At 46.7% G+C, this 9,657-nt stretch overlaps 1 protein-coding gene across 1 annotated transcript in view; it reads right to left on the reverse strand.

The window, feature by feature from the left end:
• The window catches only part of LOC115395533 (X-linked interleukin-1 receptor accessory protein-like 2), a 382,855-nt gene extending 373,572 nt beyond the window's left edge, over nt 1-9,283 (reverse strand). Inside the window, exon 1 of the mRNA XM_030101111.1 lies at nt 9,213-9,283. The gene's annotated coding sequence lies outside the window, so the exon portion shown is untranslated. The remainder of the gene's footprint in view (nt 1-9,212) is intronic.
• Nucleotides 9,284-9,657: the final 374 nt, after the last annotated feature.

Raw genomic sequence — 9,657 nt, forward strand, 5'->3', positions numbered from 1 at the left:
ATTTGTGAGCTTTTTTTACTTTTTCCCCACTGTACCGAAAAACGTACCAAACCGTGACCCTTACACCGAGGTACGTACCGTACCGTGGCTTTTGTGTACCGTTACACCCCTAACACACACACACACGTGGCAGCATTTTTAAAAGCTCCACCTTGGGTGTGGTGATCAAAAAGTTGCATTTTCAGTCGTTCTGAGCGCCGGTGTCGTGTGAAGGGATCCCGTTTCCACCTGTAAACATCAGGGCCTTAAATCCAAAATGAGGTAATTCAGGAAATGTGATGAACAGTCCAGGTCGGAAGAGCAGCATAACGCACTGGAGAGAGGCAAAAACACAGAAATAAAATAAAATAAATCAATATTATGAAAGAGTCGAGCAAAATTACAGAATTACTTGAAAAAACTGAAAATTTCACACAATTTATAATAGTCGCTGTTTATGTTTTAGTCAATTGAAATGAATAAACAGTCAGTCTTCGGAAATGAAGGCCGAGTCTTTAAATAACAAGCTTCAGAGTGCAGACAGGCGAACAAAAGGCTCGAAAGTAAAAGGAAAAAAGCCATTAAAGAGAGATATGACGGCAGTTCTGAATTGAGATGTGGCGGTCTGTCATGCAACGGAAGCTCGTATTCATACTTTGACTGCCAACACGCTGAAAGTTGGCGTCTGGATGCTAATTTCTCCCGGTTTATTGTATTAGCATGCTAAATATCGCTAATCGGCATTCCTGCACTCTGAGGCTTTAGGAATGACTTTGGCTTCGGGACGGTTGGACAAAACGCCAGTGAAATGAAAACGATGGAAATCTGGCCCGGTGACGGGTAAAAAGTTAATCACTCCAGTTATTATGTTTGAGCCGGAGGGGAATGTACCAAATTTCATGGCCAACCAACTGATAATTGTTGGCACATTTCACTCACAAACCACATGCCAAGCTTGTGTTTGACGGCTGCAGAACCACAGCTATCTGCACCAGATTTTCTGCCAATCCATCTGGACAATATTGAGATTTTTCACTGGATAAATTGGAAAAAAAAAAAAAAAAATCATGGAAAAAAATAGACAGTAAACAGACTCTGCAGCAAAAGATATGGACATGCTGCCTTTTCAACACGAAAACATCTCCGAGACACGATCTGCCATCTGACAGTTTCATGTTCTGATCGAGTACATACGATTTGAGAATATATGTCACTGTACTGCCTATAATGTTTGGGAGGTTTCAGGAATAACCTCATATTTCTGTGAATAGTTGTCAGTAACCTGTGAGCCCGTTATCCAGGGTCATGTCGTACACTCACGAACGTTCGTCCCTTCACCCCTGCAGCTTCTGATGATACAGATTTTAGCTTCGGGTCCAAGCTAGCAAACTGTAGCGGTGAGCTTCCTGCACCAAGCCACCGTTTTTCTCCCTGCCTCCTGGTGGTGAGAGCGGTTTACTCCTGAATTTAACAGCTTCCTCTACCATAGTGCTCATTTACTCCACCATCATCTGGACTTTCCTAACATGTTTCACGACGGGCGCAAACGCCGCGCCGAAAAGACACGTGGTCAACGAATATCACGTCAACTAATATCTCTGACAGGCAGTAAACTGGTGTTTGCTCTTCTGCATATCCCCAAAGGACCTGCTTTCATTCTTTCACACAGAAAAGAAACATTAGTTATTCATGAAGTAACACACACAAGTGCTTTCTACTCTGTCGTATCCCTATTTAACCCTCCCCCTATTCATAAAAGATGGTGCCTGATGTAACGCGTATAAAGACAATCACGCTGCTCCAGTTCCTCTGAATAAATGTCTTCAAGCCACACAAGCTGGTTTCCGGGAAATCCCCAACTCAACCACTGAAGTAAAGCGGCGGCGTCAGGCCCCGTTTCCACAGCGACTGAAGGAAAACGCGCCGTTTTTGCGTTTTCCTTTCGTGGAAACATTTTGAAAATGATGTCCGTTTTCACACAAACGGCTGAAAACAGAAAGTTGGAGATGCTGTTTTTATCATCCCTCTAAACGCACATCTGCAGAAGGACGGTTTGCTGCAGTCAGCATTTTCAAAAAGTTGAATTTTCAGAGGCGTCTTGAGTAAATGGACTCTTAAAATGCAACAAAAGCTGTTTTTTTCCACTTGAAGCCAGGCCCTAACTGCCCGGGCGGAGAACTCCTGCAGACGGCTGTGAAGGCTCGACGTTAGAACATTTTCCTAAAACTACGGTGACGAATCTGCGCTGTGCTGCACTCTGAGGGTGGAGGCCGATCACTTGTTTGGACGGAGGGGTTTTAAATGCAGGACAGTCTTTATGTCCAGGCAGAACAAATGTTACCCGAAGAAGCCAGCGGCTAAATGAAACACTTGAGCGGTCCAAGGTTTCCTTAACTTTCCTCACTCAGGGCTCCGAAGACGAACGTCCTCTCGCTCCGGGATCCGCTCTCATTAAAGCGTATTGCCTCTTTTGTCAAGCGACGACGCGGCAGAAAGCGCGGCGTGCGACCACCATGTCTGACACAAGGACGTCTTACAGCCGCAGTCCCGGGTGCGGTGGCCGGCGGACGTGGCGGATGCGGCGTGGGGCGCGAGCGCTGCGGGGAAACACGTCACTTCTTACACCAACAGATCAGCACGTCGTGTTGTTCCACACAAGACATCCTGACCCGAAGTCTGCCTCCTTCCCCCAAAATGTCTCCGCTTGTCTGGAGGTTAAGTAATCAAATCCCACACACACACACACACACACACACACACACACATGCGCACACACGCACGCACGCAGCACTTTGAGGTCGGGCGGCCGAACCTTCAGCTGGGTGATGTTAATTCAAAGGCTCGTGTCAGCAGGCCGCCTCGCCCCGCTGTCGATGAGCAACGCACTGAATCACCCCGTCCCGGGGTGACTGCTGCTGCGGGGCGGCGATCTCCGCTGAGCCTGACCTCCATGGGGATGCAAGCTGACCTCCAGGCGCCATCGCGGCGCCATAATCGCGTTCCTGTTGCAGCTCCAGAGGTCTTAGTCAAAGTGGGAGCGGTGAAGCTCCTCTCGGTGCGTGCCGGGCTCAGATTTCCTTCTGAAAGCTGGAGAGCACGCGTTGTTTCAATAAGTTCACCTGTCATGGCTCAAGGTGTGTGTTGTGTTGTGTTACATGCTGGCAGCTGTTCCACTGTGTGTGCAGGAGAGAATGGCTCTCTGTGGGGAGACGTCAGAAACCAGCACGTAGAATCTAAATCCATTCTAATGGTTTAAATCTTCCACTCTGACAGTTTAACACATTTCCCTGTATTGTTTGAAGCAGCTCATTTTCCTGAGTGAGGCATAATTTGTGCAAGCTGACCATGTGCCGCGCTCCGCCACTCAATATGTTCATCTCTGAGACGAGCTGAAGGGGATCCAGATCTTACACAATGCATCAAACGTTTTCTCTCAATGACATTCGTCAGCTGTGATTTACTTCGCAATATTTAATTTGTTTTAAATCAATCCATCACTCATTCCTATATGTCCATTGCTACTTTCGTCCATTTGTGGATAAATTATGCATCAATCCAACATTCACTTAATCGTCCATACATCACGTCCATTTCCCCTTTAAGTTGTCTGCTAACCACACAAACAAGTACGCTCCAATAATTTACCCATGTGTTTCTCCATCAATTGATCATCCGTTCATCCTGAAGCTTCTTCAGTTCATCCATCTCTATAATTGATCCAGTTTCTTCATCCATCCACTCATCCATTGTTGAATCCCTCAATCTGCCAACACATGATTAAAATCCATCCAAATTATCATCATTATAATCCATCCATAATCTATTCATCCATCCATTAAGCGTTCCAACACTTCCAGTCCACCCATCAACCACTGCGATAGATCCAGTTAACCAGCCACTCGTCATTACAATCTAATGAGTACCGTCCTCAATATGTTCACCCGTCTGTTTGTCCAGTCGTTTCATCCATCCACCACGACCATCAACCGATCATTTCATCCAATCTATTATTCCATCAATTAACATTCAGAAACGACCATTTGTTCAATAATTCCAAACCATGCCTGTCTTTCAAATCATTCCATCCATCCATCCATCCCTCTTTCTCTCAATCTATTCATCCATCCATCCACTAATCCATTCACATTCCTTCTACTAAGTATGAGCTGAAGTGGTTTCTGGGTTTTCATCCTCTACTGTCCACACAGCTACGAAGTTTAAGGTCCGACCCTCTTTAGATAATTCACTACCTAATAAGGCAATTAAAGGAATTTAATATATATTTCCTGTCGACTCCAGAAGTTGGATTCTTGTTGGAGTGGCTGTGACTCTGTGGACTCTGGGTAACTCGCCACGGGCCGTCCCCGCGGAGAAATGATCTGATTAGATTTTGGAGCACCTTGCTGTATAAATCTGCATATAGATGAGGAAACACTTAACACTTTCTCTACGGTTCCGATAAAAAAACCCCCAAACTTGCTGCACGCAAGGACAAACAGGCTGGTGTGAAAAATCTGTGATGATTAGTGAACCAATTAGCCTAATTAGGAGGAAGCGCCTTTTCCTCAGGAAGACAAGAATCCAGAGTGGAAACGTCATGCTAACACCACAGGTGTGGAGTCGTTGGTCTGATTAGAGAGTCTGCGCCTTGCTGCACAAATCTGCATGTTAATCAAGTTGTTTTCTTTTTTCTTCTTCTTCTTTAAACCTACTTCCACGCCGACCCTGAACTTCAAAATGGAAAAACTATCTGGATCTGTTTAAACAAAAGCTGCGGCGGCGCTCTCACATGGAGGCAGCAGAGACTGCGCTCTGTTTTCCTGTGTTCAATATGTAATTAACCAGCAGGCCCAGCGCAGAGCTGCCTCCTGCCACGCTGCCGTTGAGCAACTCCTTTCAAACCACACAAAAATAAAGAGTCTTTGATCATTTCAGCACGCGTGACATTAAATTATCCACGAGTTTCACAGAAGTGTGAGAATTCCTCTTTTGTGTCACATCACTTTGATCAGAATTGCTCTTTGAAATTTCTTCTTTTTTTTTTTTTTTTTTTCTCAATACACAAGTCGTCATAGCATGGAGCTCGCCACGTGGCGTGCGGCGGATCAGAGGTCTCTGGAGCGAGGCCTCGGAGAACCACGGCGCTCTGGAGCAAGCTGAAGGAGAGGAGGACAAAGAAGCCGCAGCGTTTTCACTTTTGTGAAGAATATTCATTAGATTTACGCTCGGCAGCCCCGGGTCGCTTTCTCTTTTTTTACCGATTTCCACCTGAGAATTCGGGAGCTTCTAACTCTACAACTGTGAAGTCAAAGAGAATAACTCTGGGCTGTGGAGATGTAAAACACTCGGGAGGAAGCTGATTACACAAGCCTTGCACATATCTTGAAAGAAAACTGACTTTGCGACGACTGATGTGTCAAAACGACTCATTAACCTGCTATTAACCATTATTAACGTTATTAACCTGTTATTAACCTTAAATAATGTTATTAACCTGTTATTAACCTATCATTAACGTTATTAACCTGTTAATAACCTGTCATCCTTTCACCACTGACAGGATGTGACAAGTTACTTCTCATGACCAGAACTTCTTATACAATTATTATATATATCAAAATAAACTTCAGAAGAGTCCTCTGATAGCATTTGGGTTGAAATGGGGGAAATTGAATTTTTTGAAAACGCTCCGTCTCCATGGAAACCAGGGAAATCAACTTTTCTGAGATGCTGCTTCTGGAACATGCAGACGGACGATCATGGTGACATCCAGAGTGTCACGAGTTGAATAAGTCTGGACTCGTGTTTGTTTCAGACAGAAGCTCTCCTCCAGAGTTGGAGGGAAACACGAAGACAAGCCGCTTTCTGTCTCCAGGGAACGTTTTGTCAATGATGCCTCTGAAACTGTGTAAAAATTGTGCTTTAAATCACCGTATTTCTGAGGGGACTTTCAGGTAAATGGCTGTAAACTGGATCGGGGTAAGAATAACTGGCACAAACAGGCTGAATTTCCAATATTTCAGCGGCTCAGCCATGCTGCCCGCCGCTCTCTCTCTCTCATCCTGCCGCCGTCTTCTTCCTCTCGTATATCTCCAGCGCCTCGCCATGCCTCGTCATCTCTTCCACAATTTATGGATCTCTTTCTCTCCACTCTCTTCTCCCCATGTCTCTAAATCTGTCCCGACTCCCTAATTCACCAGATCTCCTCAGCTCACCTTTTCACCGCTCTCCTCCATGACTCCCACTTCCCTTCCTGTTTACACTCTTAACTCAGTGAAATGAATTCCTCTTAAAGGGCTGCTGCTCGGAGGCTCAGGGGGAAGAACTGGTCATCAGGTTCAGGTGCAGCAGCAGGTGACAGGAGAGCGAGGCTGGTGTCAAACGACAGGCCGTTTGTTTGGGTTATATATTAAAAGTAGAAGTGAAAACACTTTGCTCCCTGCACTCAAACAAAATAACTCAATTGCTGTCAATCAGCTTTTCCCATCAGACAGACTCTGTAGCCTTAACTCAAACAATTCCGTTTAGTTTAATTGAACTCCAATATAATTAATTACTTGCATGTTTTCCCAAACCAAGCCAATCGCACACATGTACCGCAACTTATTTGGTTCAGTGCTACGGTATTTAATTAAAGACAGATACAGCAAAAAGAATGAATTCCCTGAGGGCCAGGCAGTTTAGTGTCATTGACCATTCGCAAAAACTAAAGATGACATTTGAATTATGGGTAAATCAGTGCTGCATATGTTCCAATTATTTCCAGCCTGAGGTCCGGGACCCCTTTCAAAGGACGCCAGAGATCAAAAATGAGGGTCGGGAAGGTGTTGCCTCTCTGAAGTCATCAAAATTAGATGAGTACAGGTCAGAGTAGAACACAATAACAGACTTTTCTTGAATCTGGATACGTGCAAATTTTCTAAAAAAACAAAGAAAGAAATGTGTGTTTTCAGTCGAAGCGTGGTGTAAACGAGGCCGAAGTCTGAACCCTCCTGAAGCACTGGAGTGTTGAAATCCTCCATTTCCGGCAGCAGAGCTCAGAGCTCGTCGCAGAGCGTTTTTCCATGAATCTCCTCTGATTTCAGGGTCTGATGTGCCTCCTCCTCCCCTCCCGCCCCGCCCCCCTCCGTCCCTGTAATGGATGGCCGGCGCCGGTCAGTGTGACGGAGTCGCTCTGCTGCCAGTTCATCTGCCGCCCGGCCGGATCCGCGGATCCATACCTCGCCGGCCTCGGCCCATAAATCACCGCTCCCACCTGCAGCCTCCGGCGGACGCTCGCCCCCGCCGCACCCCCACGATTGATGCGCACCTTGTTTGCTAAACGGCCGAGATAATTAAAGCCCGTGCGTCCCCCGCCCACGTGTGCGTGTAGGTGGGTGCGTGCACGTGGCCTGATGGTGCACTGTAGCTCAAACACACATCTCCTTCCTGTCTTCTCCTCTCTTCGCTAACGCACTATGAAAACACACACACACACACACACACATTCTGTTGCTGCCCTCTGGCACACACACACACACACACACTCTCTATCTCCATACGCCATGGTGAAAAGAGAAGGATAAAAAGGGAGGGAGGGATGGAGCACCTGCTGGGCTGTAAAGCTCTCAGACAAACGGCGTCTGTGTTCAGAAGGACTTGAACAAATGGGAAAATTATACAGTGAAACCTAAACGCCAGCCTTTCACCCAAAGGTGCAGCAGTCCGGCCAGCTGGGGGGGGGGGGGGGGTTCTGGAGGCGCCGCCCCGCTTCTTCTTTCCTCAGTGAGAGGCGTACAGAAGCCGCAGGCGTTGATGGGTGAAAATGAAAGATCATTTACTGAGGGTCACACAGATCAACGTCCAAATCTCCATCAAATGGAGCAAAGATGGACATAAAGAGACACTCAACCTCAAAAGGTCATGATGAGGTGGGAAAAATGGAGATGTGACAAAAAAAAAAAAAAACTCAAAAATCTGAAAAAACCTTGAAAATGAGATCAATAACAGAAATGAATGGTGAGATTATCAAAAAACATCTGAAGAGAGAAAGATGGAGCAGGATGACAATGACACTGGAAACTTCTGCAAAGAGACACTAAACCATCACCGGTCAGAGAGTTACAGGGGGCGAAGCGACGCAAAAACGCTGGAAATACACTTTAAATATCTGGACAGGGAAAGAAAATAACTCCAGATATGAAAGAAGCAGGAGGAGAAGCAGATTACAATCAAAACCTTCTCAAAAGCACAATAATCAGACGCAACTCGGCTGCAGAGAAACACGGAGAAGCTGCAGGAAATGGATTTAAACAAATAGAAAACAATCCAAAGACAACTGATCCAGAACCAAAACTAGAAGCACACAACTTCAATAAAGTGAAACAAAACGTACATCTGAGAGGTACAGTGGAGATCAGGAAAACAGCTTCAAAGGAACTGAACTGCTCCTCTGGAAGATGAAATAATGACTAAAAAAAGACAGAAAACATCTGGGGAAAGATGCTGAATCTCAGAGACTGAAGAGGAGTGTTAACACGCAGAACGAGCACAAAGGAACGACAGAAGACTCAAACGCTCGATCAGCCATTCAGCGTGATTACAGAGTGGGTCGGAGGCAGATGCATACGAAGTGTGTGTGTGTGTGTGTGTGTGTGTGTGTGTGTGTGTGGGGGGGGGGGGGGTCACCACTAGTGACCACAGCAAGACACACTCGCTCTTTCCTCCTTCCTGTTCAGGAAAGATGGTCCAGGGTTCAGTGATCCCAGCAGGGGAGGGAGACGAGGGACATTTTTAGAAAACTCTTTGATTTTTGATGCTGCTGCTCATCCTCCCCGAGGGAGAGGAATCCGTCTCACCCCGAACACACACACACACACACACACACACACACACACACACACACACACACACACACACACAAATAACTCCTTCATCGGGAGTCCAACTTTGTTTCTGTGGGCTTCTCAATGATGCGCGCATCATTCACTGGACCATACGTGCTCGTGCTCTCTCTCTCTCGTGCGTAAAATCCCTCTCCAGCCTCCCAGTCTCTCGCCTCTAACACACACACACACACACCCACGGACCAAGCCAGGCGCACGCACGCATGAAGCACGATGAATACCCCCTCCCTCCATCCCTCCATCTCCCTCTCTCTTTCTCTCTCTGCATTTCAACAGAAACAGCTCGTGAAGTAAACTCATCACACCTGCGCACAGACGCGTAAAAATCGGAGCACGGCGTCCTCTTACCTGATGTTTTGGGAGGAGCTAATTCCGAATCCAGGCGGTTCCGATGACACACTCTGGAACAGTCGACACCAATATTAGAAATAATTCCACGTCTGACACTTTCTCCCCGCCTCCTCTCCAAAAGAACGGGGCGAAATAAAGGAAACGGATGAAGAAGGGTCGATTCCTCTTCGTTTTCTTTTATGACCTCTCAATAAAAAGGGAGAAAAAATATTTCAAACGTCTGAAAGGCAGCCTTTCCGGCCGCAAAAGGCGTAAAATCCCTTTTCCTGTGCTTCCCCTCCTTCTCCGAAAGTATTGGAAAGCTCAGGTCTGCTCCGATTCGCCGCGGTTACGCATCCCCCGCTCGCTCGCTCCCTCTGCGCTCCGTGCGTTCCGCTCCTGTGTGTCTCAGGACGGGATGGGAGAAGGAGAGGAGCAGGTGCGCGCACACCTCCGTGCCCGG

The sequence above is a fragment of the Salarias fasciatus genome, chromosome 2 (assembly GCF_902148845.1).
Source record: "Salarias fasciatus chromosome 2, fSalaFa1.1, whole genome shotgun sequence".
NCBI classification, from domain to species: Eukaryota; Metazoa; Chordata; class Actinopteri; order Blenniiformes; family Blenniidae; genus Salarias; species Salarias fasciatus.